Here is a 27,839-nt window from a genome sequence, read left to right on the forward strand (position 1 = left end):
CACCATCCAGCTCAGGTTTTCTAGTAGTCTCTTTAGTACCTCACGCCCCGCCAGCGCTTGTTGGAACTTGCAGATTCTGCTCTTCATGTTGCTCCACTGTGTCCAGAGTGCTTCCAGCTTCTCCTACAACTCAGTGTTCACTTGCTCCAAGTCATTGAAGCTTCTGATCTTTTCCTCTCGCTGAAGGGTCACATCATTCAGCTGTTCGAAGAACATTTCAGTCTCATTATGTGAGCAGTGACCACAGAAGCCGCCATCTCCAGCTCTGCCATGTGCTGCTCTGCGGTCTGCAGGCAGCTGGTGAGAGCTTCATGCTCCCTTTCTCTGTCATTGGTCGCCTGCTGCTCGTGGGCTGGTGAACATTGTAAATCACTTTCTGCCCAAACCAACCTCTGTATGGGTGCCTTGTGGATCTCTAGATCCTTTTTCATTGCTGCGTGCAGTTAGGCTATCTTCTCCCTCTTTTACTCCCATTCATCCGGCAAGTCTGTCTTTTCCTGCTTCAGTGGTTGGGTCTTGGCAAGAGTGCCTCTTTTCTTCTTTTGCTGGGATCCAGTGTGGGCACCACATGTCAGTACACCTCTGCAGATCCTTGTTGTTATCAGGACCATTGACACTCTGGACCCTGGTTGCTGTGACTGTGTCCAAAGGCAGGGGAGGCCCATGATCAGCATCATATTTGGCTGGACTCTCCTTTGAATCACACTCCCCAGTGGCGTTTGTCTTGGGGCTCCTTCACTTTTTCATGTTTTGTGTTTTCTTGACTGTTGCAGCTCTGTTGGGAAGATTCTTCTGCCAGTGTTCTTGTGGCAATTTCTTGCCTGCAGTTCTCTCATGGAGTCCTGTTGTTTCAGACATCTGAGCGCTGGGACAGGAAAGATGGGCTGGCCACTTTCCCAATGTCTGGGAAATCCCCTATTCACCCACTCACTGTCTAGGACCTCAATTTCCTACTCTACTACAATGTGGCCTCAAGTCTCTTGCTCACCACTCAGCCACCTCTACCTTCCTCGACTGCTAGTAGTGGTGTCATCCAACTGAGAGAATCCAGGTGCTACTGGGCAGCATGGAATATGGGCATGGCCACCATTCTTGTTTCCCATTGGTCAGAAAGAACCATGAAAGAATGGGGGTGTGGACGGAATCCTGTGATGCAGACAGAATGGGCAGAGTCAAGATGACAGCAGCCCCATTCACATGAAACTCTGTCCAGTCCAGTTGGGGACAAGAGGGTGACCTGCTTTAGCTGGATGGCTGCACAGATTGTTGTGTATGTCTGTTTGTTGCCAGTCCCTAACCTTGAACTCAGGATCTGGGGACAGTCCTTGAGCTGCTTTTGTTCAAGGCTAGCCCTCAACTAGTGAAGCCACATGGCTCTAATTCTGGCTTCTGTTGGCACTGAAGTTGGACAGGGGTCTCAAGGACTTTCCTGCCTAGGGTGACTTTGACCATGATCCTCCTATCACAGCCTTGTAAGTATCAAGGAGGACTGCTGAGAGCCATTGGTGCCTGCCTAATCATTGGTCTTGCTGATGTTCTTGGACAGACCGGTGATTTCCTTATCCTTGGGTTTAAGTGGTGAGAGCTGGAGCCCACATCCTGGTCCTGCCACCTCCAAATGGCAGGTGATCCTAAAAAACTCAATCCTATCCATATGAATACCAATGGTATGTGATATATGTGATTGAATGGGCAGTTCTTGAATGATTCTAGGATAAAATTATACACAGTTAAATTATAGGACACTGATCAATTTTAATTAATACTTTATAAAGCATTTAAACAATCACATTCATTAAATGGAGGCAGAATGAAATACCTAAGAATTGGACATCACATAGTATACAGCTGCCATTTTTTCTGTCAGGACTGGGATTGGAACTCATGGTCTGGGTAACTCTTTTGCACTGTGTGGAAAGGGGAAGCTCACCTCCTTGAAGTCATGAAATTCAAGTCTGTTCCTTAGACCTGAAATCGATCCCCAGCACTAGAAAACATCCTATTCGTATATATTTTAAATATATGATTTATATTTATATACATAGGTTGACTATATATAGAGTTCAGTGTATTCATTTTTATTTTTTGTTTTATTCATGTATTGGCCATTAATTTTATTGACTATTATGGCACATAGAACATTGATTCCATAGGATATAGGTCTGCATATGTGTTCCACTTCATACCTGACTCCCAGGACTTTCACAAAAGAAGGAAAATGTTTGTCACCATCAGCTTCTTACTCTACAATTCATTTTTTGGGAGTGCTGGCATCTGAACTCATGGCCTACAAGGCCCAATTCATGAATGGGTGAGTGTCAACACGCCATCCTGGGGCAAATTGAGCTGACAGGCAGTTCCTAGGACCTTAAATCGAGCCCCAGGTTTTGATAAAATAAGAACAGAGTGACACCCAGATGGAAGTATGCTAATAAATATATATCTTTATAGATTGCCAGATATGTCTACACATTATTCAGTTATGTAGACTACATTCCTACCAATCCTTGTGTATTTATTATGCCTCCATGTAATTAATGTTATTGTTTTCATCCTTAATAAACTATTAAGTAAATCAGTGTCCTGAAATTATTGCATCTCTGTAAGAAATAGTATTCTTTTAATGCTTCATATTAAAATCAGTCTGCTGAAATCATGATGTCTAATTTTATACGAGTAGTATTCATGATCAGCTCATTCAACAGTGCCATTGATAACATTCCATCATTATTACTATGGATGGGAATGAGTCTCTTAGGATTTCCGCCATCTGGAAGTGGCATTACTGAGATTCAACTCTAGGCCTACATTGCCATGCAAGACTATGGCTTCCCCAATAGCCCGCCATCCTTCAGCAATACAAGGTGAAGTACCTTTTGGAGCCGTGTCATTCAGACCTAAATGGTCACAGTGCAAAGAAATAAAATGTAAAAACGCAATCCTGCCACTTCTTTTTTGGGGGGGTGGGGGTCGGTCATAAGGCTTGAACTCTGGGCCTGGGTGCTGTGCCTGTGGTCTTCAGCTAAAGGCAAGCACTCTACCACTTGAGTCACAGCGCTACTTCCAGTTTTCTAGTGGTTTCTTGGAGATAAGTGTATCATGGACTTTCCTGGCTTTGAACCGAGATACTCAGATCTCAGCCTCCTGAGTAGCTAGGATTACAGGTGTGAACCACTGGCGCCCGGTTCTGCCACTTTTTTTCTGTGCATATTTTTTCCCAGCACAAGGCCTGGAGGTCTAGGATCCCAGGATCGGCTGTGGCTCCAGTGGCTGCAGCCTAGGGTGATAGAAGCTGAGGCAGAGTGCCATGATCTGAGTTCTAGACCTTACTTTGCAAAAAACAAAACAAAACAAAAACCCCTCCCCTCCACACACACACAAAAATTAGCTCCCTGTCTTGCAATTCTCACCATTTTTTCTACTTTGGATTTGAACTCAAGGTCTGGGAAACTCTGCAGCACTGTGGACGAAGGAAAAGCTCACCATGCTTGAAGACAAGAAAGTCGGGCCTGGTCTCTAGGCCTGAATTCAATCCCCAGCCCTGGAAAACATACTATTTATATACATTATAAAGATAAGATTTGTACTTACCTATAAATGTTCAGTCCATATTGTGGTTATTGATTATATTTTTGTTTTATTCATTTATTTATCATATATTTACTGTGATGACACGCATTCCATTTATTATATTGATGACATCCCATCACATAGTATCTAAATTTGTAGATGTGTTCTCCATCATGTCTGACACCTAGGACTCTCAGAGAAAAGGAAAACAGGTGTCACATTCAGCTTCTTACTCCATGATCCAATTGTTTGCAGTGCTGGGATCTGAACTCAGGGCCTAGCAGACCCAATTCATGAATGGGTGTGTCAACAGGGCAACCTCTAGCCAAGGAAGCTGCCAGTCAGTTCCCAGACCCTGAGATTGAGCTGCAGGGGTGGACAAAATAGCCATACATGGATAGGCAGGTGGTATATATCAATAAATATATATTTGTATAGAATTCCAGAGACATCTACCTAGGATTCAATGACATCAACTATGTTCCTACCAACTCTTAGGTATTTATTATGCCTCCATTGAAGGAATAGTATTGTTTTCATGCTTAATAAACTTTTCATTAAGATCAACAACATCCTAGGATCATTGCATCTAATTTTAGACTAGAACGGTTCCCGCAGAAACTTCTCATTCAATCATGAATTTGCTCACATTCTATCATTATTCCCATACATAGGAATGAGTCTCTTAGGAAGTCGCCCCACTGATAGGTATCAGGACCAGGATTCAAAATCAGGGCCTGTGATGACATAAGGGCCTGTGGCTTTTCCTATAGTCCGCTAGCCATGGACAATGCAAAGTGAAGTATCTTTTATAGCCGTGTAATTTTGACCCAGATTGGTTATCATGCAAAGGAAGAAAATGTAAAAAAATTCATCCTGTGGCTATTTTTCTGTGTGTGTGTGTGTGTGTGTGTGTGTGTGTGTGTGTGTGTGTGTGTGTGTGTGTGTGTGTGTGTGTGTGTGTTTACTCCTGCAAGGCTTCAGGGCCTAGGATCACAGGGTCTACTATGGGCCTGTTGCAGCCCACCAGCCTAAAGTGATCGAAGCTGAGGCAGGGTTGCCATGAAGTGAGTTCAAATCCTTAGGTTAGCAAAACAAAAAACAAAAAAACCCTAAAAACTAATAAAGCACCCTAGTTCAGAATTCCCACCATTTTTCTGCCACAGCTGTGGTTCCAACTCAGTCTAGGTAACACTATAGCACTGTGGGGGAAGGGGAAGCTTACCATCCTTGAAGAATACAAGGTCAGGCATGCTCCCAGGGCCTAAATTGAAGCCCCAGCACTGGCAAAAATCATATGTCCATCTATTTTAAACATAGGATCTCTATTCACATACATTCGTTCAGTACAATTATTCTTTTTATTGTGTGTCTTAGTCATGGATGAATTTTGTTTATTGAGCATGATGACAGATATAACTATGCTAGCATGGATGACAATCTATTCCCATGTCTATAGAGTTGCTTAAGCCTTCTCCATCCTAGCTGAGACCCAGAACTTTCACAGGACAGGAAACAGGTGGATGGATTGGATTCTCACACCTGCATTCCTCTTTTGGCAGTGTTGGGATTTGAACTCAGAGCCTAGCAAGCCCAATTGGAGAAAGGGTCAAGATGAGGACACCATGATGTGAGCATCTAAAGAACTAGGCTGTTCCCAGGACCTGAGATTGAGCCCTGGGGGGAGGGCAGGTGGAGAGCACAATAGTCATCCATTCATAAGCGGTAGATAGTATGTATATTTGTTTAGAGTAGGAGAGATGGCGACCTGTGATGGAATTCAATCTACCTTGTGACAACTGATTCTTAGATCTTTCTTGATGCCTCCATTTCATGACTGTGATGATTATGGTCATGCTTCATCAATTCTTCATTAAAAATAACAATATCCCAGGAATCTTGCCTATCATTTCCTGCTCACATCCTGCAGAAACTACTCATTCAAGGATGAGATTGATCACATTCCACAGCTCTTCCTAGGTCCAGAAACGTATCTCAGGATCTCACGCCAATCCCTCAATGTAGGGGGCCTGACCGGGATTCGACCTCTGGGGCTCTTTGCCTGGATGGCCTGGGGTTTCTGCAATAGCTGCAGGCCTTCAGCCACTCCAGGTAATCTTCACTCTGTAGGTCGCCGGGTTCAGACCCACCATGATCACCATACAAAGGGAAATGAACATAAAAGCACCAGGTGGAACTTCCCACCGCTTTTTTTTCCCCTCGCAGCTTTCTTTTTTCCTGCAAGCCCTGGGATCCTAGGATTCAAGGATTCATATATATATGAATGAAGGACCTTAGTGCAGAATTCGTGCCATTTTACTGCCAGAGCTGATATTTGAACTCAGGTCTGGGTAACTCTGTTGCACAGTCGGGGAGGGAGAAGCTAACCATCTTTGAAGACTACAAGGTCAGCACTGGTCCCAGGGCCTGAATTGAAGGCCCAGCACTGCCAAATTCATATGCCTAACTATTTTACACATACGGTCTCTATTTACATATATGTGTGGAATGCATCATGCTTTCAGTGTAGTTATTCTTTTAATTGTGTGTCTTAGCCAGGGATGCATTTTGTATTTTATTGAGTATGATGACAGATATAACTGTGCTGATATGGATGACAACCTATTCCCATGTCCATGGAGTTGCCTATGTCTTCTCCATGCTAGCTGAGACCAAGGACTTTCACAGGACAGGAAAACAGGGGGATCAATGGGCTTCTCACCTCAGGATTCTGCTTTTGGCAGTGTTGGGATTTGAACTGAGAGCCTAACAGGCCCAATTGGTGAAAGAGTGAAAGTGAGGGCACCAGCATGTGAGCAACTGAGGAGCTAAGCCATTCCCAGGACCTGACAATGAGCCACAGGGAGGGCAAGATAGGCATAAATTCATACTTGAAACATAGGATATGTATTAACATATATGTGTGGGCAGCATCTTGTATTCGGTACATTTCTTCTCCTTAATTTGTGTCTAATTCATAATGGTATTGTGAATTTTACTGAGTAAGGTGACAGATATAACTGTACTGACATGGGTGACAACCTGTTCCCATGGTTGCCTATGCATTCATTCTCCATCCTAACTGAGACCCAGTACTTCCACATTAGAGGAAATCAGGCGCAATGACTGGCTTCTGACATCAGGATGAATCTTTTGTTAGGCCTGGGATTTGAACTCAGGTCTCGGTAACCCCGTTGCACTGGGGTGAAGGGGAAGCTCATCATCCCTGAAGACTAGAATGTCAGGCCTAGTCCAGGGCCTGATTTGAAGCCCCAGCAGTGGACAAAATAACAAGCTTACTTTTTTTAAACATAGGATCTCTATTTACATAGAGGTGTGATATGCATCTTGGTTTCAATGTAGTTATTTTTTAATTTTGAGTCTTATTCTCATTTTAATTTTGAGTCTTATTATTATGTATTGTGTATTTTATTGAGTATGGTGGCAGGAATATCTGTGCTTTCATGGATGACAATTATTCCCATGGCTATAGAGTTGCCTATATAGCATTCTCCATCCTCGATGAGGCCCAGGACCTTCACAGGACAGGAAATCATGTGGATTCATTGGTTTCTCACACCAGGATGTATCTTTTGGCTGTGCTGGGGTTTGAACTCAGAGCTTAGCAAGCAGAATTGGGGAATGGGTCAAGGTGAGCACACCATCCTGTGAGCCACTAAGGTGGTAGGCCATTCACAGGGCCTGAGCTCGTGCCCCGCGGGGTCAATATACTCATGTAATCATAATTTAAAGACAGGAGCTATATTTCCATACATGGGTGGGCAGCATCTTGCATTCATTGTACTCATTCTCTTGATTTCGTGTCTTATTTGTGGATGCAATATGTATTTTACTGAGTGTGATAACAGTTATAACTATGCTGACATGGCTGGCAACCAATTCCCATGAGTATAGAGTTGCCTATATAGCATACTCCATTCTAGCTGAGACCCAGGAATTTCACAGCATAGGAAAACAGGTGCAACCATTGGCTTCTCAAATCAGGATGAATCTTTTGGTAGTGCTAGGATTTGAACTCAAGGCCTACCATAATCAAGTGGTGGATGAGTCATGGTGAGCACACCAGCACGTGAGCCACTAAGCATCTAGGTCTTTCCTGGGAGCTGAGATCAAGCCCTGGTGGGCTCTATAGTAGTCATAAATTCAGAATTTAAACAGAGGATCTCTATTTCCATACATGGGTGGGTGGCATCTTGGGTTCGGTGTAGTCATTTTCTTTATCTGGTCTCTTACTCATTGATGTATTGTGTATTTTCTTGAGTATAGGATGACAGATATAACTGTGGTGACCTACATGACAAGCTATTCCGATGAATATAGAGTTGCTTATGCATTTTCCATCCTAGCTGCAACACCAGAACTTGCACAGCACAGAAAAACAGGTGCAACAAATGGTTTCTCACATCAGGGTGAATTTTTGGAAGTGCTGTGATTCGAACTCTGGGCCTAGGAGGCCCATCTGACCAATGGGTCCACATGAGCAAACCAGCCTGTGAGCCACTAAGGAGCTGGGCTGTTCCCAGGAGCTGAGATCAAGCCCCAGGGAGGCCACAAGAGTCCTCAATGCATCATTGAAACATGGGATGTATATTCACATCCATGTGTGGACTGCCTAGTGCATTGAGTGTAGATATCCTCTCTATTTTGTATGCTATTCATGGATGTATTATGTATGTTCTTGAGTATATATGACAGGTGTAACTGGGCTGACATGGATGACAACCTTTTCCCATGGCCACAGGGTGGCCCATGCATTTTCCATCCTAGCAGAAACCTAGAACTCATACAGGAAAGGAAAACAGGTGCAACGTCTCACTTCTGACAGGATGAATATTTTAGCACTGCTGGGATCTGAACTCAGCTCCTAGCAGGCCCAATAGGCGAATGGGTTCACGTAAACACACCAGCCTGTGAGCCACTAAGGAGCTAGGCCGTTCCCAGGACCTGAGATCGAGTCCCAGGGGTAAGGCAGGGTGAGCACAATAGCCATCCATTCATAAGCTGAAGGTAGTAAGCAAATAAGTACTTATCTGTATAGAGTAGGAGAGATGGCGACCTGTGATGAAATCCAATCTACCCTGTGGATCTTCCCCAATGTCTCCATTTAATGACTGTGATGATTATGGTCACGCTTCATCAACTCTTCACTAAAAATAATCGATACCCCATGAGTCTTGACTATCATTTCCTACTCGAATCCTCAGGAACTACTCATTCAAAGAAGAGATTGATCGCATTTCACGGCTCTTTCTAGGTCTGGAATTGAGTATCTCAGGAACTCCAGCTATTCCCTCAATGTAGGATGGCTGACCAGAATTCGACCTCGGGGCCTCCGTTGCCCGGTCATCCTGCGGCTCCCCTGATAGCCAGCAGGCCTTCAGCCACACCAGGTCACCTTCAATCTGCAGTCCACCGGGTTTGGTCTCACCATGGTCAACATTCAAATGAAAATAAACCTAAAAGCGCCAGGTGGAACTTCCCGCTGCTTTTTTCTCCTCCGGCTTTTTATGTTTTCCTACAAACCCTGGAGTCCTAGGATCTGAGGATGGGCTGTGGGTCCAGAGGCTGCAGCCTAGGATCATCAGACCTGAGGCAGAGTTGCCACAGCTTGAGTTCAAGCCCCAGGTCTGGCAAAAAATAGTAAAAAATTGAAAAATTATCAATGAAGCACCCTAGCTCAGAATTCGCGCCATTTTACTGCCAGAGCTGGGATGTGAGATCAGGTCTAGGTAACTCTGTTGCACTGTGGGGGAAGGAGAAGCTCACTATCTTTGAAGACTACAAGGTCAGGCCTGGTCCCAGGGCCTGAATTGAAGCCCCAGCTCAGGCAAAAATCATATGCCCACCTATGTTACACATAGGATCTCTATTTACATACATGTGTGGAATGCATCATGTTTTCAGTGTAGTTCTTTTTATTGTGTGTCTTAGTCAGGGATGCATTTTGTATTTTATTGAGTATGATGACAGATATAATTGTGCTGACATGGATGGCAACCTATTCCCATTTCTATAGAGTTTCCTACACCTTCTCCATCCTAGCTGAGACACAGGACATACTTGGGACAGGAAAACAGAGGGATCAATGGACTTCTCACATCAGGATTCTGCTTTTGGCAGTGTTGGGATTTGAACTAAGAGCCTAACAGGCCCAATTGGTGAAAGAGTGAAGGTGAGGACACCAGCATGTGAGCAACTAAGGAGCTAATTCATTCTCAGGACCTGAGGTTGTGCCAGTGACGGCCAGGATAGGCATAAATTCATACTTGAAACATAGGCTATGTATTGATTGAAATATATGTGTGTATAGCATCTTGCATTCAGTGCAATCCTTCTCCTTACTTTGTGTCTAATACATGGAGATATTATGTATTTTACTGAGGATGGTGACAGGTATAACTCTGCTGACATGGATGATGACCTGTTCCCATGGTTATAGGGTTGCCTATGCATTCATTCTCCATCCTAGCTGAGACCCAGTACTTCCACATTAGAGGAAATCAGGCGCAATGACTGGCTTCTGACATCAAGATGAATCTTTTGTTAGGCCTGGGATTTGAACTCAGGTCTGGGTAACCTTGTTGCACTGTGGGGGAAGGGGAAGCTCATCATCCCTGAAGACTAGAATGTCAGGCCTGGCCAGGGCCTAATTTGATGCCCAAGCAGTGGACAAAATAACAAGCTTACTTTTTTTAAACATAGGATCTCTATTTACATACAAGTGTGGCATGCATCTTGCTTTCAATTTTTTAAATTTTGAGTCTTATTCAAAGATGTATTGTGTATTTTATTGAGTATGGTGGCAGGTATATCTGTGCTGCCATGGATGACAACCTATTCCCATGGCTATAGACTTGCCTATATAGCATTCTCCATCCTCGATGAGGCCCAGGACTTTCACAGGACAGGAAATCAGTTGTAAGAATTGGTTTCTCACATCAGGATGAACCTTTTGGCATTGCTGGGAGTTGAACTCTGGGACTAGCAGGCCCAAATTTCTAATGGGTCCATATGAGCACACCAGCTTTTGAGCTACTAAGGATCTAGGCCCTACCCAGGACCTGAGATTGAGCTCTGGGGTGGGGTTTGTACACCATATTCATCCATTCATAAGCTGAAGCTAGTGTGCTCATAAATACCTATTTGTATAAAGAAGATGTGGCAAGCTGTGTTGGAATCCTATCTACCATGTGACTACCAATTTTTGGATCTTTCCCTATGCCTCGATTTCCTGAATGTAATTATTATTGTCACATTTTGTGAAGTCTTAATTAAAAATAATTGTTGTGCCAGAGGTTTTGCCTATCATTTCCTATGTGAATCATGCATGAACTTCTCAACTCTTCCCTAGGCCTGAATTCAAGCACCAGCCCAAAAAATGTAACATTTATAGACATTTTCACTATGTGATTTATATTTACATCTATATATTCAGTCTGTATCGTGTTTGTTGGAGTGATTCATTATATATTATTATTGAGTGATTGAATTAACATTTATTTTATGGACTGTGAGTGAACCTATATCATTTATTACATTTATTCCAATCTATTCCATAGCACACATATTATGTACATCATACCTGACACCCAGCTCTTGCACAGAAATAGAAAATAGGTGTCTCACTTGGAATCTTACTCCAAGACGAAATTTTTGGCAATGCTGGTACCTGAACTGAGGGCCTAAAAGTCCCAATTCATGAATAGGTGATTGTCAGCATGGCAGCCTCTAGCCCATTCAGCTGCCAAGTGGATCCGAGGACCTAGGATGGAACCACAGATTTGGCCAAAATAGCAGTACTTTTCTATGCAGACGATGGTATCCAGATAAATATATATTTAGATATTTTTATACTGCCAGTGATGTCTATGTGGAATTAAATGACATATACTACGTTCGTAGAGATTCTCAGGTCTTTAGTAAGGACTCCACTTAATGAATAGTTTTTTTTTAATGCATAATAAACTATGAATTAAAATCAATCTGTGTTCTGTGATTATTGGGTCTAAATTTATACTAGACTGATTGATGAACTACTCATCCAACCATAACATTAATCACATTTCTCTGGCGTTCCTATGGACAGGCAATGGTTTCTTAGGCTCTCCAGCCCTTTGTAAGTAGCATGACTGGGATTCAAACAGAGGGCCTAGGTGTCCAGGTTGGCCTATGGCTTCACTGACAGCCCGTCAGCCTTCAGCAATGCCAAGGGACCTACAGGTTGCAGCAGTGTTACTTGGACCCGGGATGGTCACCATGCAAGGAAGGAAAACCAAGAAATTGCCATTGGTGGGTGGTTCCTGGCTTTTATTTTTGGTGTCATTTTCATTTTGTTTTCCTGTCAGCCCCGGAGGCCTAGTATTCCAGGATGGGCTGTGGGGCCAGAGGCTACACCATCCCAGCCTAGGGTGATGTTAGCTGAGGCAGAGTTGCCACGATATGAGTTCAAGCCTCGTGCTGGGCAAAAAAAAATTAAAATAAATAAATAACTTAATAAATAACTTAATTAATTAAAAATATTTAAAAATAGCCTGGCGCTGGCTATGGTTCATACCTGTAATCTTAGCTACTCAGGACGCTGAGATCTGAATATCACGTTTCAAAGCCAGCCCAGGCAAGAAAGTCTTTGAGACACTTATCTCAAATAAACCACTAGAAAACCAGAAGTGGTGCTGTGGCTCAAGCATTACAGTGCTCGCCTTGAGCTGAAGAGCACAAGGACAGCTCTCAAGGCCAGAGTTCAAGTCCCATGATACATACATACATACATACATACATTCATACATACATACATACATACATACAATACTAATGAAGCTCCCTGGCTTGGAGTTCGTGCCCTGGGAATTGAACTCAGAGTCTGGGCAACTCTAATTCACTGGAGGGGGCGGGGAGACAGGGAAACTCACCCTCTTGGAAGACAAGCAATTCAGGCCTGTTCCCTAGGCCTGAATTCAATCCACAGCCCTGTTAATGTAATATTCATCTGCATTTGAAATAATGATCAATATCTACATATTTATGTTTATTGCAATTTGCTTTGAGTGTATTTATTTTACTTTTTGTATTATTCATTCATTATTTTATTGACTATTATTACACTTATAGCATGTATTAAATTGATTACATCTTATGAGAACTATACAGATTTACATATGTATTATATATCTTACTTCAGACCCAGGACATTCATTGAAATTCTATAGTAGATGATCCCATGCTTAGAAAAACAGAAAGAATACATCAACCAAATTAATTTATCCCTAGGCACCCCAGTGGCTCACATCTGTAATCCCAGCTACTCAGGAGGTGAGAACTGGAAGATGAAGTTTCAAAGCCAATCCAGACAGCAAATCCTGAGAGATATCATCTCCAATTAACTGGCAAAAAGCCAGTCTACAGGTATGGCTGAAGTGGTAGAAAATCAGCTATGAACAATCAAGCCAAGAAAGAGCAAGCTGAGTTCAGGTGCAGGGAGAGGTGGGTAGAGCGATAAAGGAGATAAATCCTCCAAAAACAGAGAACAAAACAACAGTACACAAATCCCACCTAATTTATGGTACCAACAAACTGAAAATAAAAAATCAAGCTTGTGCATTTGTATAATTTTACATGAGCAGCTATGTTCTTAGGTACACTTCAAACCTATGTTTTTAACAATATGTGTATATATAAATTAATAATGTATATATATATATATATATATATATATATATATATAAATAAACTAAGAAACCAGCCAATGAAAAAATACTTCTAAATTAGTGCCTTAACCATGGCATTATAAATTATTTGTACAAAAAGTATGTTCGAAGTTTCTTTCCTTAGAATCAATCTTAAAATGTTTGTTTATGCACCAGGCGTCAGTGGCTGACACCTATAATCCTAGTTACTCAGGAGGCTGAGATCTGAGGATGGCAGTTCAAGGCAAGCCAGGGCAGAAAGTCCGGGAGACTCTTACCTCCAATAAACCACTAGAAAACCGTAAGTGGTGATGTGGCTCAAGCTGTAGAGTGCTCGCAAAGAGCTGAAGAGCGCAGGGATATTGCCCAATCTCAGAGTTCAAGCCCCACCACCAACAAAAAAAAAAAAAAAAAAGGAAAGAAGTTTGTTCATACAAAATTCTAACATTCTGAGCTTTAGGAAACTTTTCTTCCAGGGTCTTATGCTCTTTAGGCAACTATTCCACTACTGAGCTACATCTTATTACCAATGTTTTTGTTTTTCATTTTACAACCCAGTTTATTCCCAAAATGCTTACAAGTACTTACTGTCCTCACAGAAGTGAGTGTTTATTCTGAAACTCAACCTTTGGTTGTATGAGGACTTCCCTAGTCTATTTCGTGGTAGGCACTGAGGAAAACTCACAGGACACAATTGCAGACCTTTTATAGTTATAAAAATAACTCTAAATAGAAATAACATCAACTGCCGGGCACAGGTGGCTCACGCCTATAATCCTAGCTACCCAAGAGGCTTAGATTTGAGGTAGGTGACTCAAGGCCAGCCAAGGAGGAAAATCTATGAGACTCTTATCTCCAATAAACCTCTAGAAAACTGGAAGTGGTGCTGTAGCTCAAGTGCTTGAGCGCTTGCCTTGAGTTGAAGAGCACAGGGACAGTACCCAAGCCCAGAGTTCAAGCCCCACGACTGACAAAAAAAAAAGAAAAGAAAAAAGAAAAATAAGAAATAACATCAACTGTCCCAACCTTCTAGGGAGAAATGATATCCTGGTTTTCATTCTCATTCTTCATGATAGATGGTCAAAAACACCAATGTGCTATGCTGAAATGTAAAAGTTTAAACCCTCTTTTTTTAAAAACTCTCATGTTATAAAATCAAAATGTTTCAAATAAAGGCAAAGTGAACTTTTAAAAAATATTAAAAATGCTAATGAAACTCCTTGGCTTGGAATGTGCGATTTTTTTTGTCTGCAAGGCCTGGGACTTGAACTTAGGGACTGGTAACTATGTTGCACTGTGGGGGAAGGGGAAGCTCACTGTGCTTGAAGACCAGAAATTCAGGCCTGTTCCCTATGCCTGAATTCATGCCCCAGTCATACTCCTTATATATATTTTAAAGATAGGATTGAACTTCCATATAGATGTTCAGTCTATATCATGTTTGGTGTGGTTATTCATTGTATTTGTTGTTTTATTCATTTATTTACCATTTATTTTACCGACTGTGAGAACATCTAAACATGTATTACATTGTTTACATATTATCACATAGTATATAGATTTGTAGATTTGTTCTCCATCATGCCTGACACCCAGCACTCTCCCAGAAAACAAAAACAGGTGTCACACTTGGATTCTTACTCCAGGATGAAATTCTTGGCAGGCGCTGAAATCAAGCCCCAGAGGTGGCCAAAATAGCCATACATGGATAGGCAGGTGATAGTATGCCAATAAATGCGTATTAGTAGAGAGTGCCAGAGCCATGTATCTAGTATTCAATGATATCTACTATGTTCCTACGAAGTCTTAGGCACTTAGACAGCATATATATTAGAGAAAGAACATACAACCCTCCAAGAAAAGTCCAAGAAATACGATAGATATATTCAACATTTGGAAGACACCATCAGAAAGCCTAATCTGAGAATAATGGGTGTAGAGGAGCACCTAGAAACAGAAGTTAATGGTCTAGGAAATTTGTTTAACAGGATCCTAGCAGATAACTTCCCAAACATGCAAAAAGATAGGCCTATTCAGATACAAGAAGCTTTTAGAACTCCAAATAGACCAGACCAGAACAGGACAAACCAGCATCACATTATAATCCTCACAGGATCAATTCAGACCAAGGAAAAGAACCTTAAAGCTGTCAAGGAGAAAATATCAATCACCTATAAAAGGAAAACAGTTAGAATCACCTCAGATTTCTCAGCAGTGACAATCAAACAAGAAGAGCCTGGAATGATGTATGCCGTGTCGTAAAGACAAACAACTATCAACCAAGAAAACTGTACTCAGCTAAACTCTCCTTCATAAATGAAGGTCAAATAAAAACTTTCCATAGCAAAGAAAAACTGAAACACTATATCTCCACCAAACCAGCCCTACAAAAGATTCTTAAAGATGTCCCATACATAGAAAACCAACAAGACCACAAAAAAGGCCAAGAAACTGCAGCCAAATTGAGAATCCAAGAACCATAGAAAGAACCCAGTTGCCACAGCCCCCAAGAAGGTAGATAAAATGGCAGGAGCTCCCAAATACTTCTCAGTTCTATCTCTTAACGTTAACGGACTTAACTCTCCAATTAAGAGACATAGACTGTCTAGTTGGATTAAAAAGCAAGAACCTTCTATCTGCTGCCTGCAGGAGTCACATCTTGCCCATAAAAACAAACACATTTTCAATGTGAATGGCTGGAACAAAATCTACTAAGCAAACGGCCCCATAAACAGGCGGGAGTTGCAATCCTAATATCAGATAAAATAGACTTCAAATTAAAATTAGTGAGAAGAGATAAAGAAGGTTGCTACATACTAATTAATGTATCTCTCCTTCAGGAGAATATTACAAGTCTAAATATCTATTCACCAAACAACGGAGCACCCATATTTATCCAAGAAACCCAACTTTCCCTCAAATCCCACATAGATCCAAAGACATTAATTGTTGGGGACTTTAACACACCACTATCCCCACTAGATAGATCAAGTTGGCAAAAACTCAACAAAGAACCTGCATATCTAAACAACTGCATAGATCAACTAGATTTACCAGACATCTACCAAAGATTTCATCCAGCAGCATCAGAATACACATTTTTCTCAGCAGCATATGGAACATTTTCCAAAATAGACCACATTTTAGGTCACAAAGCAAACTTGTCCAAATTCAGAAAAATTGAAGCTATACCTTGCATTCTCTCAGACCACAAGGGATTAAAAGTAGGACTCAACACCAAAAGCCACTAAAGAAAGTCCTGTAACACATGGAGGCTGAATAACACACTGCTGAATCACAAGTGCATCATGGAAGAGATTAGAAAGGAAATTCAAATGTTCATGATATTCAACAAAAATGAGCACACAAATTACCAGCTCCTCTGGGACACAGCAAAGGCAGTACTCAGAGGCAAGTTTATACCTCTGAGTTCCTACATCAACAAATTGGAGAGATCTGAAACCAACAATTTAATGAGACATCTGAAACTCCTTGAAAAAGAGCAGCAGGATAAACGCCAACCCAATGGACAGAAAGAAATAATTAAAATTAAATCAGAATTAAATGAATTAGAATCCAAAAAAAGCAAAAGAAAGAATCAACAAAACAGAGTTGGTTCTTCAAAAAAATTAACAAAATTGACAGACCCTTAACAAATCTTATCAAAAAAGAAAAGAACACACCCAAATAAATAAACTCAGAGATGAGAATGGAAACACCACCAGAGAAACAACCAAGATTCAGAACATTATAAGGAAATACTTCTCAAAACTTTATGCTAATAAGATTGTTTACTTGGCAGAAATGGACCTTTTCCTAGCAAATACTGACATGCCAAAACTAAACCAAGATGAGTTAAATCACCTTAACAGGCCCATATGAAACATTGAAATATAAATAGTAATAAGAGTTCTCCCATCTAAGAAAAGCCCAGATCCAGACGGTTTCACAGCGGAATTCTACAAGGTCTTCAAAGCAGAGCTCAAACTAATACCCCTCCAACTCGTTAATGAAATGGAAAGAGAAAGTTCACTACCGAACTCATTCTATGAAGCAATCATAATCCTAATGCCAAAACCAGGCAGGGACTCAACAAAGAAAGAGAACCATAGACCCATTTCTTGGATGAACACTTATGAAAAACTTCTCAACAAAATTTTGGCCAATCAACTTCAACAATACATCCAAAAAAACATGCACCAAGATCAAACAGGATTCATTTCAGGGACGCAAACCTTGTTCAGTATACGGAAATCAATTAGTATAATTCATCACATCAACAGGAGCAGGGTCAGAACCACATGGTTATCTCAATAGATGCAGAAAAGGCATTTGACAAGATCTGACACCCCTTTATGATGAAGGTTCTGGAAAAATTAGGAATCCATGGAACATTCGTCAATACAATAAAGGCTGTATATGACACACCAACAGCCAGCATTCTATTTAATGGTGAAAAACTAAACTATTTCCTCTTAACTCAGGAATGAGACAAGGACGTCTACTCTCTCCACTTCTCTTCAATCTAGTATTAGAATGTCTAGCTACAAATAAGACTAGATGCAAACATAAAGGGGATCCAAATAAGGACAGAAGAAGTAAATCTCTCCCTCTTTGCAGATGACAGGATCTTGTATTTAAAGAATCCCACAGACCCCACTCCCAAATTACTCAAGCTGATTCAAAACTTTGGCAAAGTAGCAGGGTATAAAAGTAACCCTCAAAAATCAATGGCTTTTCTGTATGCCAACAATGAAAAAAGTGAGGCTGAAATTAGGAAAGCAATTCCATTCGTAACAGCCCCACAAAAAATAAAATACGTAGGAATTAACTTAATCAAAGAAGTGAAGGACATCTATGATGAAAACTTTGAAAACCTGAAAAAGGAAATTAAAACAGAACTTAGAAAGTGGCAAAAACTCCCATGCTCCTGCATTGGAAAGATCAACATCATGAAAATGGAAATACTTCTCAAGGCTATCTACAAATTCAATGTGATACCTATCAATATTCCAACCTCATTCTTCAAGGAATTAGAAGAGGCAATCCAAAAATACATATGGTACAGTAAAAGACCCCGAAGAGCAAAAACAATCCTCAACAGAAAGAATAGGGCTAGAGGAATATCAATACCAAATTTCAAACTCTACTACACAGCCATAGTAATCAAAACAGCATTGTACTGGCACAAGAACAGACTTCAGGACCAATGGAACAGAATTGAAAACCCAGAAATGAACACACAGACCTATAGCCAACTAATCTTCGATAACGGACCTCAAAAAATAGAATGGAAGAAAGACAGCCTCTTCAGTATATGGTGCTGGCAAAATTGGTTAAATACTTGTAAAAAATGAAAGCTAGATTCTTATATATCATTCTGCACCAGAATAAATTCCAAATCGATCAAAGACCTCGGAGTCAAAGCAGACAATCTGAAAACATTACAGGATGGAATAGGAGAAACCCTAGGTCTCATTGGCACAGGGCGAAATTTTCTTAATAGAGACCAAGAAACACAACAAATCAAAGAAAGGTTGAACAAATGGGATTGCACAAAATTGCAGAGCTTCTGCATGACCAAGCACATAGCTAGCAAGATCAATAGAAAGCCCACAGATTGGCAGAAGATCTTCGCTAGCCATAGAATGGACAAGGACCTCATATCTCAAATATACCTGGAACTCAAAAAATTAAATCACCCAATAACAAATCTCCAAAGAAACAACTGCCCAATAAATAAGGGGCTAAAGACTTACAGAGAAATTTCTCTGAAGAGGAAAGAAGGATTGCCAATAGACACATGAAGAAATGCTCAACCTCTCTAGCCATAAAAGAAATGCAAATCAAATCAACATAGAGATACAACCTCACCCCAGTTAGAATGATGATAATCAATAACTCTAATAACAACACATGCTTGAGGGGATGCGGAGAGAAGTGAACATTATTACATTGCTGGTGGGAGTGTAAACTTGCTCAACCACTTTGGAAAGCAATATGATGATTCCTCAAAAGATTCTACATAGAGCTCCCCTATTTCCCAGCAATCCCACTTTTGGGCCTTTACCCAAATGATCACAAACAAGACCACATTAAAGCTACCAGAACGAGTATGTTTATTATTGCAGCATTTTTACCATAGCTAAGATATGGAGCCAACCCAGAAGCCTTTCAGTAGATGAATGGATCAAGAAAATGTGGTATATATACATAATGGAATTCTATGTCTCCATCAGAAAGAATGACATTGCTCCCTTTGTTAGGAAATGGAAAGGCTTGGAAAAAATTATATTAAGTGTACTTGTTAGATTGGTAGTTAAATAAATGATATTATTGTTAACATTAATTTTAATGCAATTTCAGGGGACTCTCCTGTCTCTGACCTCCTAACGCTTGTATCTTGGGATTTGTCTCTGGACATCTAGGATTTAGCAGGACTCAAAATAAACCAAGATCTTGCCCATGTAGTTGTAACTCCTTTGTGTGGTATTCTCACAACTAAAAAAAAAAATAAAATAAGCCAAGAGTATTTGAATTCTACTATTAAGGTTTAATGATAGATCTCTACTGATCTTTCTCTTAAGTGTGTTGGAGAAACCAAAGCTGAAATTAACTTGGACTTTTGTGGTGGATGTAAATGTCTTAACTACCATCTCTGGTAGTAGGTACCATTAAATTTCAATTAGCCATCACAGGTTCAAGCCTGTAATCCTAGCTACTCAGGAGGCTGAGATCTGAGGATCGTTATTCAAAGCCAGCTCAAATAGGAAAATCCATGGGACTTTTACTCCAATTGACTGCCAAAAAGACTAGAGGTGGAGATGTGTATCAAGTGGTAGAGTGCTAGCCTTGAGGGACAAAGCCCAGGTTCTGAGTTCAAGCCTTGATACTGACCATCAATTAACAAATTCAGAGTTTCCACTGTGAGTGCTATATTATTTTAGAGACTGAAGTATTTTTTTCTCATAGTCTTTCAAACATCAGCATCTCTAATGGAGAATCATTCTAGATCCTTCTTTTCCACTTGAATAATTGTTACTCTCCAGGAGTAGAGTGGCCAAGAGGCTTGCAGATCAAGAGCTCAGACATTAAATTGGCTAAAAAGAGATCAAATTAAAATTTATTCTTTGGTTGCAAATACCACATTTTTGGTATGTGTTTGCTAGCCGTGGCACTTGAACTGAGGGCCTGGGTCCTCTTCCTGAGCTTTTGTGTCCAAGACTATTTCTCTACCACTTGAACCACAATTCTACTTTAGGCTTATTGGTGTTTAATTGGAGATAAGAGTCTCACAGACATTCTCTACCTGGGTGGCTTCAAACTAGAATGCTGAGTAGCCAGGATTACAGGTATATGCCACCAGCATCTGGCTCAAATACCCCTATTATGTTAAAAGTCAAGAATATCTGTTAACATCTATCTCTGACAGATGTACAATATTTTACTCCTCACTGAATGAATGTTCTTTTGAACAGTATTGCATCAAATGGAGTGAACTCAAGTTAGGTCTTGAACACCAACAATCTGGTTTGGTGGAAGTGGCCTTGTTTTTCTACACTTTTGTTTTATCATTGGAAGGCAAAATAGGTACTGGTAACTTACTAGCATTTGCTTGTGTGCTTTAAACAACTTAGGATTTAGTAAGTACTTTGTGTGTGTGTGTGTGTGTGTGTGTGTGTGTGTGTGTGTGTGTGTGTGTGTGTGTGTGTGTGTGTGTGTGTGTGTGTGTGTGTGTGATATGTGCTGGGTACTGGGGCTTGAACTTATGGCCTTTGCATTCTTGCTTGGCTGATTTTTCCTCATAAGTTGTTTTTCTCAACAGATTTAAATTAACTTAAGTTATCAAGAAATGCTGACATGCTTCTTTAGAAAATTACTATCATTTAGTCTTGAATTCCTGACAATGTCACAAGCTTGGTAAAGAAAAATATACTGTTAGAATCAAAGATGACATATATCATATAGATAAACAAAAGAAAAAACAGACAATTGTCATATTTATTAGTATTTTAGTGAAAATAGTAGGATTGGGATATTGTTCATTTTAGTATTTTTAAATTTCAAGTGCTAGTACTTGGGATTGAACTCATGGCCTGAGCACTATCCCTTAACTTTTTCATTCAAGGCTGAAACTCCACCACTTGTGCCATAGCTCCAATTTTGTTTTTGCTGGTTTATTGGAGATGAGTCTCACAGAGTTTTCTGGCTGGGCTGAATTTGAACCACAATCCTCAGATATCAGTATCCCAAGTAGCCAGAATTACAGGTGTTTTACCATTTCATTATATTTTTTAACTCTGTACATACTTAAAATTTGACTCAAAGACTATGGGTGGAAGAACTTAAAGCCATGAATTGATGGGAAGAAAGAAAATAGGTTGTTATATGCAGGGAAGAAAAATGGAGGAAAGAGGAAACAAAATTGTTAAAATCCTGTGCTGGATAGCACAAAGACAAATTTTCCTACTTCAATATTTTATAATAAGCAGGTTCCTGAATCCATGAATATAATTATCTTGGTTGGAATTCCTGTGCTAGAGTAAACAGAAATTTGAGCACGTCAACATATTATATAATCAAACAGAGTGGGTGGCAGTGTGAGGGCGAAATTGAAATGTTCACTAAGATAATGTGAAGCTGGGCACTGGTGGCTCACACCTGTCATCCTAACTACTCAGGAGGCTGAGGTATGAGGAACCTAGTTTGAAGCCAGCTCAGGCAGGAAAGGCCAGGAGACTCTATCTCTAATTAACCAGAGAAAAGCCAGACGTGTGTATGTAGCTCAAGTGATAGAGCACTAGTTGGATCAAAAAAGCCAAGCAAAAGCATGAGGCCCTAATTTCAAGCTTGAGTACTGGTAACAACAACAACAAAAGATAATGTGTGAAAAGCTTCAATAGGGATGGAGTAAAGAAAGACAAACACTGGGCTGGGAAGGTGGCTCAGTGGTAGAGCACTTGCCTTGCATGCATGAGGCCCTGGGTTCAATTCCTCAGCACCACATAAGCAAAAAGAAAAAAAAAAGCCGGAAGTGGCGCTGTGGCTCAAGTGGTACAGTGCTTGCCTTGAGCTGAAGAACTGAGGGACAGCGCCCAGGCCCAGAGTTCAGGCCCCATGACCGGACCCAAAAAAAAAAAAAAAAAAAAAGAAAGAAAGACAAACACTCATATATACATAAGTATATACATATACACACATATATGTATATACACATATATGCAAAATTGTTTTTTTGAGCACCAACTTAATCAGAAGAAAATGAAACAAAAATAAGATTAGGAAAATGAAATTATATTACTGAAGAAAATATACACATTTGAATCAATCTGTTTAATTTTAACAATTTTTTGTGTATGCCACTACTGGGGCTTGAAGTCCGGGCCTAAGCATTCTCCCTTAGCTTAGTTCTCAAGGCTATCACTTGAGCCACAGCTCCATTTTCAGATTTTTGCTGATTGATTGGAGATAAAAGTCTCATGGACTTTCCTACCCGGTCTAGTTTTGAACCTTGATCTGCAGATCTCAGCCTGCTGAGTAGCTGGGATTATAAGTCTGAACCACTGGTGTCCAGGTGAGTCTGTTTGCTAAGTTGGAGCCTGGGGTCATTGGAAAATAGCATTAAAACCTTGGAGCAGGGAGAAGCCAGGATGAAGAGTCCCTGTGTCTCTACATACCAGAAATAAAGGCACAGATATCTGGGGGAAATCAGGAAGGCAAGTTAGCAAGCTAAGAGCTACCAGAACAAAGTCAGGAAGTAGCAAAGAAAATAAAAATACTGTACTCCAAATTAAGAGATTCTTATTCTTGCTTGGCTTTTTCACTGAAGGCTGATGCTCTACCAATTGAACCACAGCTCTACTTCCCTTTTTCATTTTTTGCTGGTTCACTGGAGATAGGAGTTTCACAGACTTTCTAGCCTTGGCTGGCTTTGAACCAGAGTCCTCAGACCTTAGCCTCCTGAGTAGTTAGTATTAAAATATGAGAACTTGGCAGCTTTCTTTTCTTTTTCTTTTCCTTCCTTCCTTCCTTCCTTCTTTCCTTCCTTCCTTCCTTCCTTCCTTCCTTCCTTCCTTCCTTCCTTCCTTCCTTCCTTCCTTCCTTCCTTCTTTCCTTCGTGCCTTCCTGCCTGCCTGCCTGCCTGCCTTTCTTCTTTCTTTCTTCTTCCTTCCTTCCCTCTCCTTCCTTCCTTCCCTTCCTCCCTCCCTCTCTCCCTCCCTCTCTTCTTTCATTCTTTCTTTCTTTCTTCCCTCCTTCCTTCCTTCTTTCCTTCCTTCCTTTCCCTTCCTTCCTACCCCTTCCTCTCTCCCTCCCTCCCCCTCTCTCTTGCTTGCTTGCTTGCTTTTAGCTATAGCTTTTTAATATATTGATCTCTGTCTCTCTGTCTCTGTCTCTATCTCTGTTCTCTCTTTATCCCTGTCATGGGGCTTGAACTCAGGGCCTGGGCACAGCCCCAAGCTCATTTCATCAAGGCTAGTGCTCTACCACTTTGAGCCACATAGCCACTTCAGTGATTCATTGAACATAAGATCTTATGGACTTTCTTGCCTGAGCTGGATTTAAACCACAATCCTCAGATCTCCACCTTCTGAGTAGCTAGGATTACAGTTGCTAGCCACTGGTGCCAGTTTTTTCTCTAATTTTTTATTTCACCTTTCCAGCTTTCCTAATAAACTAAGTTGTGTCATTCTCCTTTCTTTTTAAAAAATTATAAACATTTCTGTCCCTTGCAATATCTAATGATATCATTCTTCTCCACAATAATTGAACTATATTCTTGCACAGAAATGGTTCCTTATTTTTAACTCTTACACAAATAAATTTTGTTTGTCTAACCCCTTCCTATAGCATATAGGAACACTAGTTCCTTTCCTATAGTTATAACCAGTCGTACAAATAATGTAATCTAGTACATATAGAATATGTACAATGTATCTGGCATTGCAAATATTGGTACTTGGTATTGAATTGGGGACTTTGTTATACCCAAGCCAGTGGTGAGAAATGACACATAAACCGTGCCACTACCCAGACCTGCCAAGTCAGACAGAATAATTCCATGGAAAGTTGTTAGATAACTGAAACTCCAAACCAGAAATGACAACAAACTTCAGATGAGCAAAGTTCAGTACAGAGAACACACAAATTATACAAATGAAAGGCAATTAGAGGCATCAAAAAATAAGTGATAACAAAGGTTCTGTATGATAGTAAGAGAATGGAACCTAACACACTGAAATCAACCAGGAGAATAATGATAAGAACATTTAATGAAAGAAAAGAAGGTATGTATAAACACTTCAATGAAATCCAAGAGAAGACAAATACCTAATTGAATCCAAAGGGAATATAAATGAATAACTAAATGAGTGAAAAAGGATACAAATGGGGGCTGGGAATGTGGCTCAGTAGTAGAGTGCTTGCCTAGCATGCATGAGGCCCTGAGTTCGATTCTTCAGCACTACATAAGCAGAAAAAGCTGGAAGTGGTGCTGTGGCTCAAGTGGAAGAACACTAGTCTTGAGCTGAAGATCTGAGTGACAGCGCCCAGACCCAGAGTTCAAGCCCCACAACTGACCAAAAAAAAGGAGCAAATAAGCCCATAAATAAATGCAAAGAAGATGCAAATTAAGAGCACAAGAAACAAGAAAGATATGACAAATAATTTTACTAAAGTTGGAATTATTGAAAAATCAAACTGAAATCCTGAAGATGAAAACTCTACATGACAAATAAAAAGAAAGTTGAGCTGGGCACTGAGGGTCATGCCTGTCATCGGAACTACTCAAGAGGCTGAGAACTGAGAATCACAGGACAGATGGCTGGCAGAGATTCTTATCTCCAATTAACCACCCAAAAGCTAGAAGTAGATGTGTGGTTCAAGGGGTAGAGCTCCAGCCTTTAGTGGAAAGCAAGAGTTCAAGGCCCTAAGTTCAAGTTTCAGTACCATAGCAAGGGCTGGGAGAGACGGGGGGAACCCCTATTCCTGGGCTGCAAGGTCCCCACATAATCTCCTCTAGCTCTAGGTCCTAGAGTCTGAGCCTCAGGCCACAGTGGGGGTCTAAGACCTCAGGGCACCCTCAGCACCCCTCCCCCCAGCAGTCTCTGGCCCACTTCCTCCTGGACTATTTTTGAGCCTCAGATCCCCAGGCCAATCCCCTGTCATGGAACCCCCTCATCTTCAAGCCCTCATGGTTCCAGACTGGGGTGCAAATACCCCAGGCCCCCTCTACCACCTGCTACCCACACAGCACCAGGTCCTGGGGGAGCCCCAGCTGAGGCCCCCACTTCTATACCCACCAGCTGTCTAGCCGAGGCCTGCAAAGCTTTTCCCGTGAGCTCTTCTCACAGTGACTAAAACAGAGAAATGTGAAGACCATGGATTTTGAGAAGTGAAGAACACGCCTAAGTGTTTACTATGCAAATAATGTTTGTATGTTAATAGATGGAAACACATGTATTGGAAGACTACAATCTAAAAAACCCCTGTAAGTCACAACATGGTCAGAAGTACAGAGAGTACAGAGCAGAATCAGTGCCATCCTCAGTGAACAAAGCAGGGCCTCGAGTGTCAGCAGGGGTGAAAGAGAACACCCTGGGCATGAACACTTCACAACAGACCACAAGTGTGGATAGGAGTTGCAACTCATGACTGAGACCGACTGAGTGTCATGGGTATTTGCATAAGGCCATGAGTTCACGATTGGCCTAAGGCTTTCCAGACCTCTGTGGCTGGCAGAGTCCCATCACATGACCTTTGCCACCACTGCACTGTTACCAGCCACTGAGGTATTTTACTTTAATGCATTTTTAACTGTTATTTTAAAGGTGATGTACAGATGGGCTTACAGTTACATAAGTCAGGTAATGAGTCCATTTCTTTTTGGACAATGTCCTCCCTTCCCTCACTTTCTCCCAGTTTTTCCTCCCATCCCCAACCACAAGCTGTAGAGTTTATTTTCCACAGTGTCCAGTGAATACCATGGCTGCGTTTGTTTCTCCTTTGTCCCTCCATTTCTATGTCCCTGCATGCCCTCCAAAAGACAGATACATGGACAAGAAAAAATAAAACAAAAACAGCAATGAGAAAAAACCTCTTGTTTCATTTTTCTGGAGTTCATTTGGATAAATATAATTTTGTATGATCAGAGGTACATAGGCATAGTGCCTTTGTGTTCCTCTCCTAAGATATCCTCCTTTGGTCTTACTGTGTGTGATTGCCTAGAGATGTGTCTAATTTATCATGTCCTAGTGAATTGTGTTTTTTTGAAACCATCCAGTGTGTTTACTTACAGATTTATAGGCACATTCTAGCTCTCACAAATAAGGGTAACCACAGAGCCTATGTTTCTTTGTACTATAGTTTCTCTTCAGGTGTATAAATCTTTTGCCTTTCACTTCGTTTGATTTTTTTGTGTTGCTGAGAATCTTGAGGTGACTGAATAACTCTCCTTGGTGGCAGGATCTCCACTGGAATATGGCTTCCTTGTTGTGGATTGAGACAAACCAAGCATCCTCGTGCTAGGCAGGTTTCTTAAGTGCAGCTGCACAGGGTGGCAGTGACCTCAGAATCTGTCACTCTATGCGGTATCAGGTAGGGTCAGGTCATTAGGCAGTGAGACATGTCACGGATACCTTTGATACAAATCTCTGTGCTTCAGCCATGCATCAGTTAACGTGACCTGAAACATGGCCCAGAATCTCCCAGACCTGCTTGTGTCAGAAATCCCCGTGGTTGAACTTGGGTCATTTCAGATCACACAAATGCCACGCCTTGGTCCTCCTGAACTCTGGCTACCACTGCAGGACTGTGCACAGATGGCACCTTGAATGTGTGGGTCCTATTCTTGCCACTGCAAGGTATAATCGAGTTCTTTCCTCTGCTGTAGTTGCTTTCTGGACTTCCAGGACCACCCCTCTTAAGTGAGCCAACACTGGCCTTTCTCCTTTGTCAGCCCATGGTCCACTGTGTGAACTCAGGCCCCAAATGGCAGCAGTAGGGTGCTGATTCTTGAGCACTGTTCTTTTGGAAGCCAGGAGGGAAAAAAAGAATTATGACACAGTAAGATTTTATCATTTTTAAGCACAGACAGAATGTTTATTTCCTGTTTAAATTAGTCTTCACTTACTATATTTTCACTTATTAGGAACAGAAAATATATCATACCTTGTACATAGCAAAAGCAAATAGGTGCAATCATTCAAACATTAAAATTGTAATCAAATATGTACAACAGATAAATAAGCGTGTATCTCTAAGAGTTATACAAAAAAAGCTAGCACAAAAATGCACACATTTATTGCCCAAAGTCACAAGTTCACTTCCAATTCTACTGTGGCCATCCATCTCAGTCACAACTTGAATCTTCATGACACTGCACAGGCTTAGATAGACAAATATTGTTTAAAATAGGCAGGGTTCATAGGAAATAGCCAAATGGCTATGAAGAACTTTCTAAACATTGGAAATAATATGCAGAAATTAATTAATAGGAAGAAAACATATCAAATGGGTCTAAAGAGTACCTGACATTATACTGATGTAGTCTAAGGAAAACAGGTGAGT

The sequence above is a fragment of the Dipodomys merriami genome, unplaced genomic scaffold, assembly GCF_024711535.1.
Source record: "Dipodomys merriami isolate MVZ:Mamm:240054 unplaced genomic scaffold, mDipMer1.0.p SCAF_159, whole genome shotgun sequence".
NCBI classification, from domain to species: Eukaryota; Metazoa; Chordata; class Mammalia; order Rodentia; family Heteromyidae; genus Dipodomys; species Dipodomys merriami.